Source organism: Bombina bombina, chromosome 6, assembly GCF_027579735.1.
Source record: "Bombina bombina isolate aBomBom1 chromosome 6, aBomBom1.pri, whole genome shotgun sequence".
Lineage (NCBI taxonomy): Eukaryota > Metazoa > Chordata > Amphibia > Anura > Bombinatoridae > Bombina > Bombina bombina.
Genome location: NC_069504.1, coordinates 740,328,810 through 740,354,885, shown reverse-complemented (window position 1 = coordinate 740,354,885; position 26,076 = coordinate 740,328,810). Strand labels below are relative to the sequence as shown.

General features: G+C 38.6%; 1 protein-coding gene across 1 annotated transcript in view; it reads right to left on the bottom strand.

Annotated features, from left to right (window-relative positions):
- The window catches only part of RHOBTB2 (Rho related BTB domain containing 2), a 183,700-nt gene that overhangs the window by 83,411 nt on the left and 74,213 nt on the right, over window positions 1–26,076 (bottom strand). The window lies entirely within an intron of this gene.

Sequence of the window (26,076 nt, the reverse complement as noted above, 5' to 3'; positions counted from 1 at the left end):
AAAAACAAATCTCAGGATTTTGTGATTATCCCTGTGGATGGGAACATGAAGATACGCGTCCTTCAGGTCTATGGTCGTCATGAACTGACCCTCTTGGACCAAAGGAAGAATGGACCGAATGGTATCCATTTTTGAAAGACAGTACCCTGAGAAACTTGTTGAGACACTTTAAGTGTAAAATGGGTTGAAAAGTTCCCTCCTTTTTGAGAACCACAAACAGATTTGAATAGAAACCCAGACCCTGTTCCCTTACTGGAACTGGAACAATCACTCCCAGAGAAAAAAGATCCTGAACGCAGTTCAAGAATGCCTCTCTTTTTACCTGATCTGCAGATAATCTTGAGAGGTGAAATCTGCCCTTGGGAGGAAGAAATTTGAATTCTATTTAGTAACCCTGCGATACTATGTTGACAGAGGCAAAGAGAATGAGTGGGAATTATGGGTAGGGGAGTGACATTTAACAGCTTTGCTAGGGTGCTCTTTGCCTCCTCCTGCTGGCCAGGAGAGATATTCCCACTAGCAATTGAATGACGCTGTGTACTCTCCATATCTTAGGAAATAAAGATAGATAATCCATTTATTACCCATTCCCTAGTTTTGCATAACCAACAAAGTTTTATAAATACACTTTTTACCTCTGTAATTATCTTGTTGTATCTAAGCCTCTGCAAACTGCCCCTTTCAGTTCTTTTGACAGACATGCATTTTAGCGAATCAGTGCTGGCTCTTAGGAACTCCATGTGCGTGAGCACAGTGTTATCTATATGACACACATGAACTAACACCCTCTAGGGGTGAAAAACTGTCAAAATGCCCTGAGAGAAGAGGCGGCCTTCAAGGGCTAATAAATTAGCATATGAACCTCCTAAGTTTAGCTTTCAACTAAGAATACCAAGAGAACAAAGCAAAATTGGTGATAAAAGTAAATTGGAAAATTGTTTAAAATGACATTGCTTCAGAGCCTACCTATGCAGGCTTTTCAACAATGCAAACCAAGAGAACAAAGCAATTAGGGGATAAGTCAATTGGAAAATTGCATGTTCTTTCTGAATCATGAAACTTTAATTTTGACTTTGCTGTCCCTTTAATGGCATTGCTCCCCTACAAATCTATGTACAAAGAAACAACCATACCATAAGTTTTAAGAAGCTCACTGAATAGAAGATTGTTTGAAGTGGAATAGATGTGCACAAGGACCTAAGTGTGAGGAGGGAGGGGCAAGCATTAAAAATGAAAAAGAATGTTATTGTCTTAGTTAAATAAAACTTTTTCAATTATTATTATTAATGTAATCATTATTTTTGTCCTAATAAAGTACAGGTAAAAAGTTGATCAAATATGAATGATTAACCAATTAAACTGGAGTTAGTTCACCTCCAAATAATTTCATCCACCCTGATTAAAATTAGGCTAATAAGTGGCATATGTGATTAAATTAGGTGCAGAAATGTTACTTCACTCACCAATATTCTTTTTTCTAATGTAATTATTTTGTTTTAAATGTTTGATGCACAAATTATCATTATATCAATTTGCGTTAAACTATGCAATTAATTTGTGCTTTGAATAGCTCAAGCAACATTTATAAATAACAGAAACGTTTTACACTGCCCCCTCCCCCCCAGCACTTCATAACATGACCCAGCTGGCAAATCTTTCTGTAGGACACTGATCAGTGATACCTCCTTACTATTAAATAACGGCAAATCACAAGTTCTTGGTTTCTCTAATGTATTTATTTCAATATCTTCCTTATCACTTCCAAGAATTCTGAAGCTTAATTACGCTGTTAATGATTAATAACTGACCTATGAGGCAGAAAATAAATTCGAGCACACAGCCACTATATGACCAAAGAACAAAGTTCTTGCTTACAGGAAAACGTAAAAAAAACAACAGATATTCACAGATGTGGAAAGTAGAAGCACATATAAATATGTACATATTTGTGGAGAACTTTGTTCAGTACCACAATCCTTTCAAACTAACTGAGGGGATATGTAATAGCTACAAATCAATAGAAAAACAAAAGAAAATTTGACAATTTGCTTGGGCTGAAACTGGGCTGCTTTCTACGAGAGCATAGAGAGGTAGGCTCAAGAGCGTGTGCATGTCTTGAGCAGTAACAGTAGTGTATGTTAAAATGTTATACAGCCACTGTAGAGGGAGCACACTAGCTTCAGCCATTCTACTGTAAAAAACTATAGTAACCTGAGCTAGTGAAAAGATAGCTGTACAGCTAGAAACACTGTTTAAAAAGAAAGCCTCTGTCTTTGGATAGGAGACATCCAAACAATAGGGTCGATTTATCAAAGGCTTCGCCCCCCTACGATTACATCAGACAGCTGCTTCCCTAACCGCTTGCCACCTAAGATGACCGGGGAGATTGACAGCTCCTGCCCATGCATGATTGCGTTCTTGTGCAATGCTGAATTCCGGCAGCGGAATTCAGCCCGCCAGAGGAGAGCTGCGGCGGACAGGGGCGTCGTAGCTTTATAAATCAACCCCAAAGTGTGTGAGTAGCCTCTGTCTACAGCTTGCTTTTATTACATTACAGCAAATAGATCAGTATGCCATAGTATGACCTTTGATTATTATTAAAAAAAAAAAAAAAAAAAAAAAAGGAGTATAGCAAAACTTTTAACCCCTTCATGCCGGGGTGGGTGCAAGTACTTAGATCGGAACAAAGTTCTGTTGTAAACACTTGCTGAAATAACACGATCGTCAATGCGCTCACGTGATTTCCAGGATGCAATCAGATCATGTGGGACTGCTTACACTGCTAGGCATACTTCCCAGACTGATTTTTCAATACCTAAAAGGAGGAGGCTGCTCAACGATGTTAAAGCCCAGCGCTGTTAGGACGGTATAGAACGTTCTAACCGCGTGAAGAGGCTAATAAAGCAGATGGTGAAATTATTGTTTTTACAAAAAGAGAAATAATAATAAAAAAAGGTTATAAACTCAAATTATATTTAAGCATTTATTAACAGAATGGTTGGATGATGTATGCAATAGACTTCCACTGTAAGTGGTATGGAAAAATACAGCAGGGGAAATTCAATACTTCCTGATATATGCATAAGGCTCTGCTGCAGATTAATTTAGAATATACATCACACAGAAATATTGAAAACTAGATCGGTCTTCTGGTTCTTTTTATTTTTGCATACTAATCTTTCTATATGAGCTCAGAACCTTAGAAGTATCTCCACAGCTCTGGTAGAGCAAGAGTTAGTGTCCTTGGTCCCTACTGAGAAGGTGCTTGGTTCAAACACCTTTAACCTCAATTGCTGCAATGCATTACTTAGTAATTTGTTGCATTCACAGGGTAAACCAACTTTGTGTTGTTCATATATAATCTTCATCAAGCTGTGCTTTTGAACAGGATCTGGGGAGGAGTTTATTTGTATTAAACAATAAATAAAAATCTGCACTAGTCTCACACTAGAATGTAAAGATGAAATGATCTTCATGAAACCTGTCAGAATATGATGGGTGGTTGATCTCTATTATGTTTTAATTTGCTGTATTAAATATTTTTTTTTCCTTCTGAACAAATAAACGAGTGCAGCCACTTATGATTTTTGACTTTATAAAAATAAAATGCTCTATTTTATATTTTAAATAAATATATTTATTTTATAATGGGCTCAATGTACAAAGTGGTGAGACAGGCTCACACATGCAATCCTGCATTCTGCTGCTTTCTACCCTCTCCTCTGAGGTGGCGATGAAACACCCAAAACACGTTAGTTCATGTAACTGACAAGTCATGTGATAGTACGGGACGTCGTGTAATGGTACATCATAGACGTGTCTGCTGCCTGTTCGATACAGAGGAGGATGGACAGGTTCCCAAGTCGGGAACCTTGTCTGTCCATCCATCCTTGAGTACATGGGGCTCAATGTGTTTAAACCCTGGAAAGAGGTTAAATGCATAATCAAAGTTGCAGTCTTACTGGCCATATCCTCATCTGAAGTAGAATGGGTGTACTCCAGAAGTGAAACTTCAGCTATGGACCCTATTAAAGGGACACTAAACCCAATTTTTTTCTTTTGTGATTCAGATTGAGCATGCAATTTTAAGCAACTTTCTAATTTACACCTATTTTCAATTTTTCTTCATTCTCTTAGTATCTTTATTTAAAAAGCAGGAATGAGATGCTTAGGAGCCGGAACATTTTTGGTTAAGAACCTGGGTTATGCGTGCTTATAGGTGGGTAAATGTAAGCCTCCAATAAGCAAGCTATATCCATGTTGCTAAATCTAAAATGGGCTGGCTGCTAAGATTTACATTCCTACTTTTAAAATAAAGATAGCAAGAGAACGAAGAAAAATTGATAATAGGAGTAAATTAGAAAGTTGCTTAAAATCTCATGCTCTATCTGAATCACGAAAGAAAAACATTTGGATTCAGTGTCCCTTTAATAATGCTGTGGAAGGAGCTTCAGTGCTATTGTGTTCTGGCTCTCTCAAAAGATCCTGCATCTGCAAGATAAGAGACATCAGTCATCTGAGGTGGCGGAGTTAAATCAAACTGGACCGCATGAAGCGTCTCTTTATTCATAAATAGGGATCTAAGTATTAAAAAAAAAAAAATTAACAAGTTAAAGAGACATTAAACCCCAAATATTTATTTTTGATTCAAATAGAACATTGTTTATAAACAACTTTTCAACTTTCAAAACTATTAACAATTTTGCTTCATTCTCTTGGTGTCCTTTGCTGAAAGAGCATCAATGCACTACTGGAAACTAGCTGCACACACTGGGTGAGCCAATGACAAGAGGCATATATTTGCAGCCACTAATCAGCACCTAGATCCCAGTAGTGCGTTACTGCTCCTATTCCTACCTGTTTATGCTTTCCATAAAAAGTATACTAAGAGAAGGAAGCAAATTAGATAATAGCAGTAAATTGGAAATTTGTTTAAAACTGTGTGCTCTATCTGAATCATAAAAGTGTAATTTTGACTTTACTGTCCCTTTAAACAAATGTAATAAAATCTAGGAATTTGTATAAAAGAAAATCCAATACTTTAATATCCTTCTAAACCAGTATATCAGAATGATCACATAATGTGTGTAAACAATATATAGTTATATAACACATCAGAGATACTCTGCCAAGTTTTAGCTGAAATATTAAACATATTATCCATTAAAACTATTCTATTCATTTGTTATGCTGTTTCCTGCAATCAATGATTTCACAAGATGCAATATCCTGTTACAGTGCAAATCTGCCTTTGGTTTCTGCAGAATAAATATATAAACTCAGGCTTAACAAAAATGGAAGTGATCAGAATAGAATGACGTTGTGTTGGTCAAACATAAAAGGCAAAGCCATTCTCAAATCCTGAAAGGTCATGTTACATAAAATATGAGACGGCATCCAAATAAGAAATGGAAGCTTTCCAAACAGAAACATTATTTTATATTAAGCATGACAATAATACAATATAAAATAATAATGGCAATGCACCTTTAAAAGCCTTCTTAATCTCTTGTCACCACAGCAACAAAATCTGTTCCGTTAAGTGTTTCCAAGCAACCAGGAATGTTAAAGAACAAAATACCATGGCCACCTCCCTCAAATATGAAAATCAAGTCACCCAAAAATCCCCACAATAAAAGTATAGAATCATTATGCAACACAGTGACTATCCAGCCATAAAAAGATGCTTTAACCCTCCCAATATTGGATGTAGCAAAACCAAACAGCTGGAACTATAACCTCTTAAACAAGGATTCATTCACACTAGTGACCTTTGACAACTGTGAATCTCCTAACCCATTACCATGGAAATTATCCTTTTATGAAAAAAGAAATTTAAAATGAGGTCATTCAATGACAAAACAGTGTAAAAAAAAAGCCTCTAGATTGAAAGCAATTAAATCCTAAAATAGGAAAGCTCTGGGCTTTCTGATGTTGCTGTCAAGAAGGCAAACACTAAATGACAACTTTAAAACTCAGACATGACACATGAAGGACCAATAATAAAATCACCAAAACATGAGGAAGATGTAAACAAGCATGCACAGCAAATGTAAAACCTCAGATATTCAGACCATCAAAAAAAAACACTAGCCAAACACAAATCATTCACACAGACAACTTTAACTTGATACTAAAGACTCATAAAAATAGGAAATGGCTCCAAACTACAAATGGCTACCAACATATATAAAAAAAAATATCTGCCAGAGTGCCAGCATACTTCACTTAATATTATATTATCTATGATCCCCCCTATGATAACACTAAACCAAATCCAAACCCTAAATTGTTCTTATTCCATACATTGCAGCCATGGTGACATCATCCGTGCATCTTCAATTCACGTCAGAAAACGATCAGCAGGAGCTGGGAGTGGATACTTCGATAAATGTTCATGTGTATTTGGGTTAGCATATATATATATGCTTTGTACATGTATGATGTGTAACTCCATACATATATATATACAGGATATGAATGTCTTCGGGTATTTACATAAATAAATGGTGCATATGGGAGCGAGCCCTTGTTCTGCAGATGAATGTGGTTGTGTAGCTATGTTATGAAGCTGAGAGTGGGTATATAAGGGGGTTTATATGGGGAGCGTTTAAGCGTGTGCATGTGCTAGTGTTTCTCTAGCTTGTCACATGTGTTGGTATATGTACGCGTGTGTATCTCCATCTCAGTGCATATTTGCCTGCTTCATCAGTGTATACACCTGTGTCTGTACAGCAGTGTGTCATTGTAAGTGCCGCTGTGTCTGCGTGTATGAGCCTCTGTCATTGTATGCACACATCAACGATAGGCGCAGGTTGAGACTCTTGATTCCCAGTACAGAGGTGTGAGTGTGCGTCTCCCTGTGTTTCTAATGAAGGGGGCGAGAACGTCATCTTTAAACTGTAAGTGAAAGCCTTGATTGCCACCTGCAGGCGACCTTTGGAAATACAACCACGGCAAGTACACTGCGTTTTAACACTGGTTAGAATAACGTATATACCAGACAAATAACAAAGCTGTCACTGTATCCACCACAGGCAGATACATTGATCTACTAATAAACACATACACAGTACCTTCATTTTATTTAATGTTTATGTTTGCTCTGTTTACACAGTGACCAATGTGCAGTATATATTCATACACAGTCCCACACCCAGCACACAAATTAGAATTGGTCACTTCATTGTACATATAAATATATATATATATACACAAACACCCCTTTATACGTCATATCAAGGACAGATGTTCAGGTAATTTAACACACACTCATCAATCAACACATTATATATATATATATATATATATATATATATATACACCCACACACACACATACATACATACATACATACATATACACGCACACATTTAGACATGTACATATATCTCTCTGATAAAGCCCTTTGCCTGCCCCTTTTTTTTCTTGTTTATAATGTAAGTCAATGGGAAGTGAGGGAGTTAGGTTCCAGGAGCCTCTCAAAATTATCATAAGTAACACCTAATACATTATTTTTAAAGCTTTGAAATGAAGACTTTAAATGCTAAACAGCATTATAAACCTAATAACATAATCACACAACACAGAATATATAATTAAACTAAGTTAAATGAACAAAAACATTTGCTAAAAAGCATTATAAACATAATAAAATAATCACACAACACAGACTTCACTTGCATTTTTCTGCAAACAGTTCTTTCTATGCATTCCATTCTGGACTGATTTATAGACAGGAAGATCTTGTTCCTTTGAAATCTGCTCAATAGCTCAGGTCTGGTTAAAATGATTATTTTCAGCTTGCTTGGCTTTGCTGCAACACAAGCGGACAGCTCCACCTACTGGCTATTTTAATTAATGCACTGCTTCTCAATGCTTTTTAATAGCAGTCACATGACTTGAAAAAAGGTTGTTATTCTGAAACGGTGTAAACTGAACCGTTGTAAACCGAGGGCCACCTGTATATATATATATATATATATATATATATATATATATATATATACACACAAGAAAACTAAGCAAATTATATAACAAAAGTACATTGGAAAGATTTTTCTTTTTAAATTGCATGCTCTATCTTAATCGTGAAGAAAAAAATTTGGGGTGTCATGTCCCTTTAATAAGCCCTGTCAGATGATATGTGTGCAACTTGCCAAAAGTATTTAGGTCACAGTATGGTCTGGGCATTATTAGGCGCTCCCATTCCCTTTCCAGTATGCCCTGACCAGGGATAGGCACAGACCAGGGCTGTGGCGGACATTTTCCAAAGTACAGACCTTAGTGAAGGACACCAAGGTACAATTCAAATTAGAAACATAAAAAACACTCACTTTACCGAGAAGGCTGTGGATGCATGGTGGAATGGCCATCCAGCAGATGTGGTAGAGACAGTGAAGGAGTTTAAATATGCATGGCTATGCTAGATATAAGATAAGGCCAGGAACTAATGAAAGTATTCAGAAAATTGGGCAGACTAGATGGGCTGAATGGTTCCTATCTGCTGACACATTCTATGTTTCTATAAGTCAGGAGAGAGGCATTACAGACACCAATTAACTAGTCAGGACAGTTTATTTATAATCCCTCCCTCACTTTGGCACGGCCCCAATCCTGCGAAATGTGGCGCTGCATGCGTCAATTAGAACAGTCAGGACTAGCATTCATCTGTTCTACCCCTCCCTCCCCACCGCAAACTGTGTGACGGACACTGCAAGGGCCAGTCACGGACACCTTGCCTCTCCCTGGCCCTGACACAACCACTGTCATTTCCGCCTAGCTGCTTTGAAGGCAAGGCAGCATTGCTCAACACCTTTTTCATCCTTAAAGGGAAGTCAAGTCAAAATTAAACATAAAGGGACGTGAACCCAAACATTACAAATACAATTTAAAAAGAGTTTGCAATTTACTTCTATTATTACATTTTCTTCATTCTCATTTTATTCTTTAGTTGAAGAGATACCTAGATAGGTAGAGTACACATCTGGAGCACTGCAGGAACAAGTGTTACCATCTAGTGCTCTTGCTAATGTATAATATTCTTGCAAAACTGCTGCCATATAGTTCTCTAGACACTCACATGCTCCTGAGTTTACCTTCTTGCTTTTCAACAAAGGATACCAAAAAACAAAGACAATTTGATAATATAAGTAAATGGAAAGTTGTTTAAAATTGTATGCTCTATCTGAATCATTAAAGAAAAATATGGGGGGTTATGTCCCTTTAAATGGATGCATTTTTAAACAACTTTTATTTTATTTTTTCAATATCAATTTTAATTAGTTCTTTTGGTATTCTTTGTTAAAGAGGAATCTTAGGTAAGCTCAGGAGCGTGCATGCGTCTTCAGCTATCTGGCAGTAGTGTTTATAGTAATGTTATATATAGTTGCAAATACTGCGCCATAGACTGCTAAATACTTGTGCACTATAAGCTCCAGTCAGCCTTCATAGCTTTACTCTTCAACAAAGGATGCCAAGAGCAAAGCAAATTTGATCATGTAAGTAAATTGGAAAGTTTTTTAAAACTGCATGCTCTATCTGAATCAGGAATGTTTAATTTTGACTTTGCTGTCTTTTCAAATACCTTTTGCACAAGCTTGTGACAACTAGAGGACGTATTCCACCCATAGGTAATGTGTCACAATACTTCTGATAGATTATTGTTTTACTTCATTGGAACTTATGCTAAATATTACAATGTTTTGGAACATCTGGAATTTGTACTTTCCATATAAGAATACCAGAGTTCTGAAAACTATAATTCAATTAAGAAACCCCTGAAGCTAGAATTCTCCTATTATCTGCCACAGCATAAACACCTTGACTGTCGTATGCCTAACCTCATTAACCCCTGATGCACCTGAACCCAACCATTTCTGGACCTCCAACGGCATAAACCTTTCTGTGTTTAATCCATAACCATAATTAAACCCCTAATGTTTGTAGTTGCACCACAAATAATGCTTATCTTCCCTCCCTGCCTCTGCACCCACAACACAAGTCATATCCCCCTACTTGTACTAGACTTGTGATAGCATCATGGGAAATGTAGTTCTGAAACATCTGTGCCATCTGTGCCAAGGTTTGCCATCACTGCACTAGACCATTGTGAGTTGTTACCGAAAATAAGCTCTCTCTTAAAAGCTTGCTGTCCTGCACTGTCACTTCCTGCTATGATACAGTGCTGTAGAACAGTGTTTCTCAACCGCGGTCCTCAATTCCCCCCAACAGGCCAGGCTTTCATTATAGATTAACTAGAGCACAGGTGAAATAATCAGCTGATCAGTAAAACCATGGTTACTAACCTGCTCTTACCCATCAGCTGATTATTTGACCTGTGCTCTTGTTCAGCTATATTGAAAACCTGGCCTGTTAGGGGTTTTTGAGGACCGCGGTTGAGAAACACTGCTGTAGAAGACTGCTAGGAGAAGCTGGCTAGGCACCTGGATAGGAAAGTTGGCTATTACAAAATGAAACACACAAAGTAACCCAGAAAAGTACAGTATTCCACATGAACAGTACAAATATTAGCAATGCCACCATTTAATCAGGTGCACTGGGAGGATGGTATGAGAGTTCAAAGGGAAAGGATGTGTGATGGCACTACTTTGAATATTGAGGGATGGGCTGGTAGTAGTCAAAAGGATGGCCTTAATTGCAGTAACTGAAGCTCTTGGGTGCTGTGTACTGATTCACAGTAAAGTTTAAGTAACCAAGGCGGTTACACAAAAAGAGTACACATAGAAGCACTCACTCCCTCATTTGGTGTATAAAGGTGTGGCGTGGTGTGCGTGAAAAATAAGGACACATTAAAAACATAACACTTTAATAGAAGTAATTAAAAATTGGGCACACTTAAAAACACTAGAGAACTATTAGAGAATACTGGATAATAGATCTGAGATGGTATCTGTCCACGTGTAATAATAGTGGTGATTGGTCAGGTATTCTGTGAGCAAAACTGAGGTCTCAAATATATTATATAAATAGCCCAGGTGTGAAATAAGTATATTGGTATTTAATGCAGACACTGGGACAAAATACTAATACAACACACGCAAGACTAATAAATGGAATAAAGCCCTATCGTATTATATAAAGAAAATGCTAGGACATTATCTACTGTCCTAGTACTGTTCACATAGTAATATAGTGTACTGTCAGAGAATCTGTAGATATCTATGTGAAACGTCCTGTGAGAGATTATGTATTGTTACGATAGGGGATGCTGGTCTGTAGCCAAGCTGAGTAGTATATGGAGCAACAGTAATGGATGTATCAACTACAATAGTAGCAAAATTAGTTAGAATAGCCTGGGAACTCAGACTATCAATGTAAAGATTATTGAAATACCTTCCTGAGTAAGCTATTTATAAGAGTTATACAGTTTAAACTGGATATTTATTGAAAGGTGAATCACAAAAGTAGCCAAATATAGAGGCTATATAGTGATGTAATTAGGTTATTGTATTACGATGTTAAAATATTACTTGCAATACTGTAAAGTTGTTCACCATTCGATTGAATAATTTTTAAGGTTACCAGAGATCTTGCATGAGTTAATGCTAGTAATATTGAGCCTGGCTTAATTACAGCCTGGTAGTTATAATGTTATTGTGTTAAGGGTAACTCTAAAGCCACATGTAACTCCGTTTATGCTGTCGCTAATTGGAGTAACAGAGTAGATATTGAACTATACCCACTCCTCAATATATTAATAACGGGTTTTAAGGAATGCTGTGTGCCAGTAATTATGATACAGTATCGTTGCAGAATTGTTAGTTCATAACTTGGTTCTGCTATAAATTTGCACAACTTATGTAACAAATCCTTATAATACCCTAAAGATATAGTTAAATATCTTGTACTGAAGGCTTTTAGAATGTAGTCTAACTAGATGGTGTCCTGTATACATTTACAGATTGTGGATATATAATATCGCTTTTACACTGTATCTTATTTGTAATGCAGTGCTATAATAATGTGGTTATACATATCAGGTACTGATATACTGCGGCAGCGATCGTATATTCATTAGCTATTCAGGAAAGTACTGTACACTTATCTAGTAAGGAATGGTATTATTTGTAATAGTAAGTATATTGATTATTTGATAATTTACTCAATATGTGCCGTTACCTTTAGCCTGCGTATGTAGTAACTAGTAAATTTTCTCTTACTCCACAGATGTATATTTCTATTGTACAGATATAAATGCTGATGTGAAGCTGTGTAAAACATAATTTATGTAAGAACTTACCTTATAAATTAATTTCTTTCATATTAGCAAGAGTCCATGAGCTAGTGACGTATGGGATATACATTCCTACCAGGAGGGGCAAAGTTTCCCAAACCTCAAAATGCCTATAAATACACCCCTCACCACACCCACAATTCAGTTTAATGAATAGCCAAGAAGTGGGGCGATAAGAAAGGAGCGAAAGCATCAAAAATAAGGAATTGGAATAATTGTGCTTTATACAGAAAAATCATAACCACCACAAAAAAGGGTGGGTCTCATGGACTCTTGCTAATATGAAAGAGATGAATTTATCAGGTAAGTTCTTACATAAATTATGTTTTCTTTCATGTAATTAGCAAGAGTCCATGAGCTAGTGACGTATGGGATAGCAGATACCCAAGATGTGGAACTTCCACGCAAGAGTCACTAGAGAGGGAGGGATAAAATAAAGACAGCCAATTCCGCTGAAAAAATAATCCACAACCCAAATCAAAAGTTTTAATCTAAATAATGAAAAAAACTGAAATCATAAGCAGAAGAATCAAACTGAAACAGCTGCCTGAAGTACTTTTCTACCCAAAACTGCTTCAGAAGAAGAGAAAACATCAAAATGGTAGAATTTAGTAAAAGTATGCAAAGAAGACCAAGTTGCTGCTTTGCAAATCTGATCAACAGAAGCTTCATTCCTAAAAGCCCAGGAAGTAGAAACTGATCTAGTAGAATGAGCCGTAATTTTTGAGGCGGGGACTTACCCGACTCCACATAAGCATGATGAATCAAAGACTTTAACCAAGACGCCAAAGAAATGGCAGAAGCTTTCTGACCTTTCCTGGAACCAGAAAAGATAACAAATAGACTAGAAGTCTTTCTAAAATCTTTAGTAGCTTCAACATAATATTTCAAAGCTCTTACTACATCCAAAGAATGTAAAGATCTCTCCTTTGAATTCTTAGGATTAGGACACAATGAAGGGACAACAATCTCTCTACTAATGTTGTTAGAATTCACAACCTTAGGTAAAAATTGAAATGAAGTCCGCAACACCGCCTTATCCTGATGAAAAATCAGAAAAGGAGATTCACAAGAAAGAGCAGATAACTCAGAAACTCTTTTAGCAGAAGAGATGGCCAAAAGGAACAAAACTTTCCAAGAAAGTAATTTAATATCCAGAGAATGCATAGGTTCAAACGGAGGAGCCTGTAAAGCCCTCAGAACCAAATTAAGACTCCAAGGAGGAGAGATTGACTTAATGACAGGCTTGATACGAACCAAAGCCTGTACAAAACAATGAATATCAGGAAGATTAGCAATCTTTCTGTGAAAAAGAACAGAAAGAGCAGAAATTTGTCCTTTCAAGGAACTTGCAGATAAACCTTTATCCAAACCATCCTGAAGAAACTGTAAAATTCTAGGAATTCTAAAAGAATGCCAGGAGAACTTATGAGAAGAACACCAAGAAATGTAAGTCTTCCAGACTCGATAATAAATCTTTCTAGACACAGATTTACGAGCCTGTAACATAGTATTAATTACTGAGTCAGAGAAACCTCTATGACTAAGAATCAAGCGTTCAATTTCCATGCCTTCAAATTTAATGATTTGAGATCCTGATGGAAAAATGGGCCTTGAGATAGAAGGTCTGGTCTTAACGGAAGTGTCCAAGGTTGGCAACTGGCCATCCGAATGAGATCCGCATACCAAAACCTGTGAGGCCATGCTGGAGCCACCAGCAGTACAAACGAACGTTCCATTAGAATTTTGGAAATCACTCTTGTAAGAAGAACTAGAGGCGGAAAGACATAGGCAGGATGATAATTCCAAGGAAGCGACCACGCATCCACTGCTTCCGCCTGAGGATCCCTGGATCTGGACAGATACCTGGGAAGTTTCTTCTTTAAATGAGAGGCCATTAGATCTATTTCTGGAAGTCCCCAGATTTGAACAATCTGAAGAAATACCTCTGGGTGAAGAGACCATTCGCCCGGATGTAACGTCTGGCGACTGAGATAATCCGCTTCCCAATTGTCTACACCTGGGATGTGAACTGCAGAAATTACACAGGAGCTGGATTCCGCCCATACAAGTATCCGAGATACTTCTTTCATAGCTTAAGGACTGTGAGTCCCACCTTGATGATTGACATACGCCACGGTTGTGACATTGTCCGTCTGAAAACAAATAAACGATTCTCTCTTCAGAAGAGGCCAGAACTGAAGAGCTCTGAAAATCGCACGGAGTTCCAAAATGTTGATTGGTAATCTCGCCTCCTGAGATTCCCAAACCCCCTGCGCTGTCAGAGATCCCCATACAGCTCCCCAACCTGAAAGACTCGCATCTGTTGAGATCACAGTCCAGGTTGGGCGAACAAAAGAGGCCCCTTGAATTAAACGATGGTGATCCAACCACCAAGTCAGAGAAGACCGAACATTGGGATTTAAGGATATTATTTGTGAAATCCTTGTATAATCCCTGCACCACTGGTTCAGCATACAGAGCTGAAGAGGTCTCATGTGAAAACGAGCAAAGGGGATCGCATCCGATGCAGCAGTCATGAGACCTAGAATTTCCATGCAAAAAGCTACCGAAGGGAATGACTGAGACTGAAGGTTTCGACAAGCTGAAACCAACTTCAGACGTCTCTTTCCTGTTAGAGACAAAGTCATGGACACTGAATCTATTTGAAAGCCCAAAAAGGTTACCTTTGTCTGAGGAATCAAGGAACTCTTTGGTAAATTGATCCTCCAACCATGTTTTTGAAGAAACAACACAAGTTGATTCGTATGAGATTCTGCAGAATGTAAAGACTTAGCAAGTACCAAGATATCGTCCAAATAAGGAAATACCGCAATACCCTGTTCTCTGATTACAGAGAGAAGGACACCGAGAACCTTTGAAAAGATCCTTGGAGCTGTTGCTAGGCCAAACGGAAGGGCAACAAACTGGTAATGCTTGTCTAGAAAAGAGAATCTCAGAAACTGATAGTGATCTGGATGAATTGGAATATGAAGATATGCATCCTGTAAATCTATTGTGGACATATAATGCCCTTGCTGAACAAAAGGCAGAATAGTCCTTATAGTCACCATTTTGAATGTTGGTATTCTTACATAACGATTCAATATTTTTAGATCCAGAACTGGTCTGAAGGAATTCTCCTTCTTTGGTACAATGAATAGATTTGAGTAAAACCCCAGACCCTGTTCCAGAACTGGAACTGGTACAATTACCCCAGCCAACTCTAGATCTGAAACACATTTCAGAAATGCCTGAGCCTTCACTGGGTTTACTGGAATGCGAGAGAGAGAAAATCTTCTCACAGGAGGTCTTATATTGAAACCTATTCTGTATCCTTGAGAAAAAATGTTCTGAATCCAAAGACTGTGAATCGAATTGATCCAAACATCTTTGAAAAATCGTAACCTGCCCCCTACCAGCTGCGCTGGAATGAGGGCCGCACCTTCATGCGGATTTAGGAGCTGGTTTTGACTTTCTAAAAGGCTTGGATTTATTCCAGACTGGAGAAGGTTTCCAAACGGAAACCGTTCCTTTAGGGGAAGGGTCAGGCTTCTGTTCTTTATTCTGACGAAAGGAACGAAAACGATTAGCAGCCCTGTATTTACCTTTAGATTTTTTGTCCTGAGGCAAAAAGGTTCCCTTCCCCCCAGTAACAGTTGAAATAATAGAATCCAACTGTGAACCAAATAATTTATTACCTTGGAAAGAAAGAGAAAGCAAAGTTGACTTAGAAGTCATATCTGCATTCCAAGATTTAAGCCATAAAGCTCTTCTAGCTAAAATAGCTAAAGACATATATCCGACATCAATTCTAATGATATCAAAAATGGCATCACAAATAAAGTTATTAGCATGTTGAAGAAGTTTAACAATGCTATAAGCATTATGGTCTGATACTTGTTGCACTAAAGCCTCCAACCAAAAAGTTGAAGCTGCAGCAACATCAGCCAAAGAAATAGCAGGTCTAAGAAGATTACCTGAACATAAATAAGCTCTCAAGCTTCCTGTCTAAAGGATCCTTAAAGGAAGTACTATCCGCCGTAGAAATAGTAGTACGTTTAGCAAGAGTAGAAATAGCCCCATCAACTTTAGGGATTTTATCCCAAAATTCTAATCTATCAGATGGCACAGGGTACAATTTCCTAAACCTTTGAGAAGGAGTAAATGAATTACCCAGACTATTCCATTCCCTAGAAATTACTTCTGAAATAGCATCAGGAACTGGAAAAACTTCAGGAATAACTACATGAGGTTTGAAAACCGAATTTAAACGCTTAGTAGATTTAGTATCAAGAGGACTAGACTCCTCCATATCTAATGCAATTAACACTTCTTTAAGTAAAGAACGAATAAACTCCATCTTAAACAAATATGAAGATTTATCAGTGTCAATATCTGAGGCAGAATCTTCTGAGCCAGATAGATCCTCATCAGAAACAGATAAGTCAGAATGATGACGGTCACTTAAAAATTCATCTGAAATATGAGAAGTTTTAAAAGACCTTTTACGCTTACTGGAAGGAGGAATAACAGACAGAGCCTTCCTAATAGATTTAGAAACAAATTCTTTTACATTAACAGGGACATCCTGAACATTAGATGTTGAAGGAACAACAACAGGTAATGGATTATTACTAATGGAAATACAATCTGCATTAGAAAGTTTATCATGACAGTTATCACAAACAACAGCTGGAGGAACAGTTACCAAAAGTTTACAATAGATGCACTTAACTTTGGTAGAACCAGCATCACGCAGCGTCTTTCCAGAAGTAGATTCTGATCCAGGGTCATGTTGAGACATCTTGCAATATGTAATAGACAAAACAACATATAAAGCAAAATTATCAAACTCCTTAAATGACAGTTTCAGTAATGGGAAAAAATGCCAAAACAAGCCTCTAGCAACCAGAAGCAATGAAAAATGAGACTGAAATAATGTGAAAAAAAGGTGGAGACAAGAATGACGCCCACATTTTTTGGCGCCAAAAATGACGCCCACATTATTGGCGCCAAGTACAACGCCCATATTTTTTGGCGCCAAGAATGACGCCACATCCTGTGACGCCGAAAAAACGACGCCCACAATTTTGGCGCAAATAAACGTCTGAACGTCAAATATGACGCAACCATACGCAAACTTCCGGCGTCAATTAATGCGCCGGAAATGACAAAATTTTTGCGCCAAAAAAGTTTGCGCCAAAAATGACGCAATAAATTGAAGCATTTTCAGCCCCCTCGAGCCTAACAGCCCACAGGAAAAAAAAAAAAAAAAAAAAAAAAAGTCAATTGAAAAAATTCTTAAGGTAAGAAAAAAATATTTCAAAAATATTTCATATGCATTATCCCAAATAATGAAACTGACTGTCTGAAATAAGGAATACTGATTATCCTGAATCAAGGCAAATATAAGTTTAAACACATATATTTAGAACTTTACATATAAAGTGCCCAACCATAGCTTTGAGTGTCATAAATAGAAATAAGATTTACTTACCCCAAGACACTCATCTACATATAGTAGATAGCCAAACCAGTACTGAAACGAGAATCAGTAGAGGTAATGGTATATAAGAGTATATCGTCGATCTGAAAAAGGGAGGTAAGAGATGAATCTCTACGACCGATAACAGAGAACCTATGAAATAGATCCCGTAGAAGGAGACCATTGAATTCAAATAGGCAATACTCTCTTCACATCCCTCTGACATTCACTGCACTCTGAGAGGAAAACCGGGCTCCAGCCTTTTTTGTGGTGGTTATGATTTTTCTGTATAAAGCACAATTATTCCAATTCCTTATTTTTGATGCTTTCGCTCCTTTCTTATCACCGCACTTCTTGGCTATTCGTTAAACTGAATTGTGGGTGTGGTGAGGGGTGTATTTATAGGCATTTTGAGGTTTGGGAAACTTTGCCCCTCCTGGTAGGAATGTATATCCCATACGTCACTAGCTCATGGACTCTTGCTAATTACATGAAAGAAATTGTTACAATCCAATATCATAACATAGTTGCTAATTGGTAGTTTTACAGTGCTGCTAAGTATCACAGTTTAAACTCCTGCATTCATACCGGGGAGAGCAGTAATAATGATAACCGCTCAATGAGACAACAGGTCTCTCTCTATATGTTGGAGTCATGCTCCTGAGTTAAGCAGTCTACCTGACTAATCTCTATACGTTAAGTCGTCAGCTCAGATATCAACAATTACGTTTACTAATTTACGTTTACTAAACTAAAAGTTCTACCAGATTTTAAGATAGAGGGGACCCAATTCCCCCTTCTCCTAACATGTTTCGCCGGCTGAACCGGCTTTTTCGAAGGATGGTATGAGAGATCATACAATGTCTCCTTCCCAAACCTTTTTTTCTTAGCTTCTAAACTACATATTTCCCTAAGGGCTGAAACTTGGCTCATGGAGGAAGGGAGGAAAGAGGCAAACCCCCCACTTTTCCTAAAAGTCTCTGTTTATGCAAATAGCGAGGAACTCTTAAAGAGGTACTTTAACATTAATTTCCCCTTAATTTGTTTTCAATGACTTGTTAAACCAGCTGCAGAGTTTAAAATTTAGTGGAAATTTGTCCTTTATGTATATTTTTGTGTATGAAACAGCTGTTCCTGATAATTGAGGCCACAACCCAATGAATTGAGCTTGTCTTGTAGTCAGAGCAGACATAATTAGCAGCTTGTCTTGTAGGCAGAGCAGACATAATTAGCTTATCTGCCTACTTATAAAAAAAGTATTCCTTATCTTATTTGTCAAACAGCAATATATACAGAGAACAATGGAAAATTAACATCTTAGTATCTCTCTATCACCCCCTCCCCCACCCCCACTGGGAGCATGATTTAATCTAAATCTTCTACTCTTTCTATAATCTAATATTTTTAGTATAGGTGGGGATACAACAGGCAGAATTAGCCATTTCAAATGGCAGAATAAAGGTAAATGAGCTGTTTGTAAACAATTTAATACATTATTGCAGATATAATAGGGCATGGGAACACATTAAAGAATAGACTGTACACTTCACCCTCCTGTACACTGTTTGTTTTCACTTAAATGGACATGAAACCTTATATTTTTCTTTCATGATTCACATACATTTGTATTATTATTATACTTTATTTATGAAGCGCCAACATATTCTGCAGCGATATAAAACTTGTAAGAGACAAGACAGAATTTTACAAACACATACAGGAGGAATTGAGGGCCCTATTCCCGTGGGAACTTACAATCTAGAAGGGTAGGAGGTTGAGAAGCAGGAGGTGATGACTGCAAGATTAAGAAAGATGTTAATGCAGAGTTAGATGAGGGAAATGTTAGTTAAGTGAAATTATTTTATTATTGAGTTGGGTGGTAGGCTTCTCTGAACAGAAAAGTCTTCAGGGAGCATTTAAAGGAAGAAAGATTAGGGCAAAGCCTGACAGCACGAGGAAGAGTGTTCCAGAGGGTAGGTGCTGCACTACAGAAGTCCTGCAGTCTAGCATGGGAAGAGGTGATAGTCATGGATGCAAGGAGCAGATCGTTGTTGGATCTTAGTGGGCGTGCTGGAGTATACTTGTTAATTAGAGAGGATAGGTAGTGGGGAGCGGCGTTGGTGAGAGCTTTGTATGTTAGGGTGAGAATTTTTTATTTAATTCTGCTGTGAATGGGGAGCCAATGAAGGGACTCGCAGAGAGGTGCAGCAGATACAGAGCAACGGGAAAGGTGGATTAGCCTGGCAGAGGCATTTAGCATGGATTGAAGGGGGAGAGGCGGTAAAGAGGAGTGGATTATTTGCTTTGTGGTGTTACCGCATAGAAAAGGTCGAAACGTGGAAATATTGCGTAGGTGATTGCGGCAGGACAAAGAAAGTGATTGGATGTGGGGGACGAAGGATAGATTTGAGTCAAATGTAACTCTGAGACAGTGGACTTGGGGAGATGGTGATGCCGTCGACAGGCATAGAAAAGTCAGAAGTTGGTGTAGAGTTTGAGGGGGGGATTAGAAGGAGCTCAGTCTTGGACATGTTAATCTTTAGGTGGTGAGAGGCCATCCAGGAAGAAATACCAGATAAGCAGTCACTGACATGAGAAAGGACAGAGGGAGAGAGTGCAGGGGTGGAGAGGTAGATCTGGGTGTCATCAGCATAGAGGTGATATTTGAAGCCATAGCTGTTGATAAGTTTACCCAGTGAAGAAGAATAAATGGAGAAGAGTAGAGGACCCAGAACAGATCCTTGAGGTACTCCAACAGACAGAGGCATTGGAGAGGAGGAGTCACCAGCAAATGACACAGAAAAAGACCTGTGAGAAATATAAGAGTGAATCCAAGAAAGAGCTGTGTCAAAGAGGCCAAAAGAGCTAAAGGTCAGTAGGAGGAGGGGGTGGTCAACTGTGTTGAAGGCAGCTAAGAGGTCACGTAAGATAAGTATAGAGTAGTGGCCATTACTTTTAGCAGAAAGAAGATCGTTAGTAACCTTGATAAGGGCAGTCTCAGTTGAGTTTTTGGGGCAGAATCCAGATTCCAGGGGGTCAAGCAAGGAGTTGGTGGACAGGAAGTCGGTTAGGTGATTTTAAACTAGTTTTTCAAGGAGTTTTGGTGTTAGTAGAAGCAGTGATATGGGGTGGTAGCTTTCAGGAGAAATAGGGTCAAGGGAGAGTTTTTTGAGTATGGGAGTGACCTTTGCATGTTTGAAAGAAGATGGGAATTAACCGGTAGAGAGAGATAGGTTGAAGATGTAAGTAAGAGCAGGAGTGAGGGTGGAAGACAGGGAGGGTATTAGATAAGAAGGGATAGGGTCGAGCGGGCAGGTAGTGAGTTGTGAGGAAGATAGCTTCTCAGAGGCTGGATGGAAGATGCAGAGGGAGTAACTGGGCCTGTTGTTGGAAGATTGCAGGTTGGTGTTGGGATGTTGCTTCGGATATTACGTTTTTTGTTTGTTTAAAAAGTAGTCTGCCAGGTCTTAAGCACTAAAGAAAGACTGGGGGGGGGGGGTGGAGCAGGTAGGTAGAGGAGAGAGTTAAAGGTGGAGAAAAGTAATTTAGGGTTTGAGGAAAGAGTAAATATGAGAGAAGAGAAGTAGGTTTGCTTGGCTAAGTGAAGGGCGGAAGTGTATGAACGAAGAATAAACTTAAGTGTATGAAATCAGGTTCAGAGTGAGTTTTCCTCCAGACATGCTCAGCAGTGCAGGAGCAATTTTGCAAATAGTGTGTTTGCTGAGAGTGCCAGGGCTGTAACTGATGGCGTGATGTTTTGCGCAGTTGGGGAGGGGCAAATGTGTCTAGTGCAGAGGAGAGAGTTTTGTTATAGTGGGCTGTAGCAAGATCAGGGCAGGTGGAAGAGTGAGGGAAGACATCTTGAATGTTTTTTGAAAATTGGAGTAGATCCACAGCATGTAGATTTCTACAGGTACAGGGGTGGGATGTAGAAGTGGGTTTAGCTGTTGCATTAATATTATAAGTGACCAGGTGATGATCTGAAATGGGAAAAGGGTGACAGGTGAGGTTAGATATAAAGCAGAGGTAGGACAATACCTGGTCGATGGAGTGTCCATCATGGTGAGTAGGAAATAGGGTGGATTGTGAGAGACTGAAGGAGGATGTGAGTGAAAGACGATTAGAGGCAGCAGGGTTAGATGGGTTGTCAATGGGAATGTTGAAGTCCCAAAAAATTATAGTTGGTATATTTGTAGAGAGAAAGTGAGGAAGCCAGGTGGTAAAGTTGTCAAGGAATTGGGAGGTCAGTCCAGGAGGGCAATAGATGCCACTCTGAGGGGGAGAACAGGCGAACACAGTGGACTTAAAAGGAGGAGAAGGAGAGAGATGGGATTGGAGGTAGATACTGATAAGTGCAGGAGGGGGAGAGCAGGATTCCATCACTGCCACCATGTTTCTCACCTGGCCTCGGGGTATGGTTAAAATGGAGACCACCATGTGTGAGAGCAGCAATGGAAACTGTGTCATTTTGCTTCATTTTCTTGATATTTTTATTGAAGGAGCAGCAGTGCACTACTGAGAGCTAGCTGAACACATCAGTATTATAAGAGGCATATACGTGCAGCCACCAATCAGCATTTAGCTCTCAGCTCCTGAGCCTACCTATGTATGCTTTTCAACAAAGGATGCCAAGAGAACAAAATTAGATAAAATAAGTAAATAGGAAAGCTTTTTAAAATGGTATGCTCTATCTGAATCATGAAAAAATATTTTGGATTTTATGTCCCTTTTAATAGATGGGAAAAATTTGAGGGTGTTGGGCCTATGGGGAGAAGAATAAGGCTGTTGCAATAAGACAGTAATAAGGGAAGCTCTCAACTATAATAGGGGAATTAGCCAAAACAATAGTAGCATTAATATATCAAGATCATCAAAAGTGTGTCTTGGGTAAAACTGAGACATCTTTCATTAACAAACTTTAAAATACAAGAGTGGCATATGGGAATCCAACTGCCTAATGTACCAGATTAAAGGAAATGTCATAAGGCAGCATCAGAAAGTAAAGATTTAGAAAACAGGAAGTCGGGTTCTCAACCAACGGACTGTGGGCCACTGGCAAAGGGTACGTGGTAGGGAAAGCTGACAGGTGTCCAATATGAAACCAGACTGTTCCATGCTTTAGCCAACTGTCTGGTAAAATGTATGTAAAAACACATACATGTCCAATTGTTTTTTTTTACAACTTTACTGTGCAGCAGTGATGTGATAAGGGGTAACATGGCTCTTCATGCTGCTCTTCTTCTTGGTGGACATTAGCAGTATGACAGCCAAGCTCAGTTCTGTCTCACTCTGTTCATTCTCCTAATGTATAAAGGTCAAGTGCAGTGCTTTAATGCTGTGAAAAGGTGACAGAGATCCTGAACAACCCAGAGGATATGAACTGAAGGGGCTGCAGGGCCAAGGGTCTGATCTAATGTCTGATGTGGTTATGGGGCTGATGGGGTTGGCTGCAGGGCCATGTGTGTCTTATCTGAGGTCTAAAGGTAGTATGGTGCTTCAAGAGGAGGTTGGTCTGAGGGTCAGTAGATACAATAGGAACTGCAGGGTTAGTGGCAGTTCTAGAACGTAATATTTGTGGGGCTAACAAAGGTGGTGAATGTAGTATATGGTGCTCTTTGCAGCTCAACAGGGGTGCTACACGTGCGTATGGAGGTGCATAGCCCCCCCCCAGAACCCCCATACAACTGCCACTGTGCATGGTACAAGCGGCTGGAATGGCATAGGATGTGGCCCATAGCTAGCGCTGTAGTGGGCAATGAGGCTGGTATCTGATGTGGCTCATAGATGAGAGGGTGCAGGGTGATTATTGTGATAACTTTTAACAGAAAATATCCTATAGGATAGGGACACCAAAAATAGGTATAATAAGACAATTAACTGTCTTAGACTACAAGTTCAAGATCTTTTTAGCAAATTTCAGAAGAGATAAATGTATTTATCAATTGTTAATTTACTTCCTACTGATAACCATCTTACAAGATACATTTTTGGCCTTAAAGGGACAGTGTACTGTAAAATTGGTATCCTCTTAATGTGTTTCAAATGACTCATTATACAAGCTGCATAATGCATGGGTAATTGCTCTTTTGGGTATATTTTTGTATATGAAATAGTTGTTTCTGCTCATTGAAACCACAATCTAATTAAGGGCCAGATTGCAAGTGGAGCGCAATTTAATGCTCCCGCTCAAGCGTTAACTGCGCTAAAAGCTTTTTGCGACCGTCAGGTTGCGCTAGTATTATGAGAATCAGATTACATGTCTGCAAAAGGAGGTACCCTGTGCCCACAGTCTGTGAGATGGTCTGACCCCCTATTACTGTATATAGTGACACTGTTTAACCCACCAGTACTGTATATAGTGAGTTGGTGACACAGTCTGTAATCTGCCGGTGAGATGGCTGGCCTGACCCTACCTGTCCCAGTACTTTATAAAGTGACCACAGTAGTCTGTGACATGGTCCAGACCCCCCGTACTGTATATAGTGGTACTGTATAGTGACACTGTTTACCCCCCGCCCCCCATGCTGTAGTAACAAGGTCTGTAATTTGCTGGTTCCACAAACATACACACACAGTCACATACATACATACACACCAATGGGTAAAACAGAAACACTAACCCCTGTAGACAGAGACACTAGTGAAGCATCACCTCACACTCACATGATATCAGTGCAGTGCAGTGGCAGGTCAACGTTTTTTATTAAAGTTGGGCCCCCACCCTCGGGGGCCCCATCGCAGTTGTGCCCTCTGCACCCCCTATAGTTCCGTCCCTGCCAGTCGCGCGCTAACCCGAATGCATATTCTCAAGTGCACTAACCTGACATGTAAATATGAACATTTCACATTCCATTTTTTTCACATAGCAGAATATGTTCTATTTATTCTTAAATACTGTACATATATCTATATTTATATTATATTTTGGTACAATACATATCTATACCAATATATATAGATGATTATAAAAGGTATAGATATATACACATATATATATATATATATATATATATATATATATATATAGGAATATCTATTTAAAAATACATAGAACATATTCTGCTATGTGCTTGGAATGTGAAATACTGTATTTACAGTAAATACATAGTTTAAAGCTTTTTAAAAAAAAATACATAAATACATATGTACACATTTATAAACACACACACACACACATATATATATATATATATATATATATATTTATATTTTTATATATATATCTACACTCACCAGCCACTTTATTAGGTACACTTGAGAGCATACTAACACTAGTGCCAGAAAATACCTCATATCTTGAGGTTTAACCAGGTGAGCGTGGATTTTCCCACTGTCTATAACTTATCATTTATTTGAACGTATTACACGAAGTGTGCCCCTGGCGCCTGTCTTGTCCTATACCTTTCATATATATATATATATATATATATATATATATATATATATATATATATTTATATTTTTATATATATATCTACACTCACCAGCCACTTTATTAGGTACACTTGTTAAATTGCTTGGTAACACAAATTGCTAATCAGTGAAGACGACTTGCTGAAGTTCAAACCGAGCATCAGAATGGGAAAGAAAGGGAATTTAAGTGACTTTGAAAGTGGCATGGTTGTTAGTGCCAGACGGGCTGGTCTGAGTATTATAAAAACTGCTGATCTACTGGGGTTTTCACGCACAACCATCTCTAGGGTTTACAGAGAATGGCCCGAAAAAGAGAAAATATCCAGTGAGCGGCAGTTGTGTGGACGAAAATGCCTTGTTGATTTCAGAGGTCAGATGAGAATAGGCAGACTGGTTCGAGATGATAGAAAAGTAACAGTAACTCAAATAACCACTCGTTACAACCAAGGTATGCAGAATACCATCTCTAAATGCACAACACATCGAACCTTGAAGCAGATGGGCTACAGCAGCAGAAGATCACACCGGGTGCCACTCCTGCCAGCTAAGAACAGGAAACTGAGGCTACAAATCGCACAGGCTCACCAAAATTGGACAATAGAAGATTTTAAAAACGTTGCCTGGCCTGCTGAGTCTCGATTTTAGCTGCAACATTCAGATGGTAGGGTCAGAATTTGGCGTAAACAACATAAAAGCATGGATCCATCCTGCCTGGTGTCAATGGTTCAGGCTGGTGGTGGTGGTGTAATGGTGTGGGGGGTATTTTCTTGGCACACTTTGGGCCCCTTAGTACCAATTGAGCATCATTTAAACGCCACAGCCTACCTGTCGGCTAGATTTGGAGTTTTGTCGGTAACGACCCGAAAAACTAACGCCGGCTTTTTTCTGGCCGCACCATAAAAATAACTCTGGTATTGAG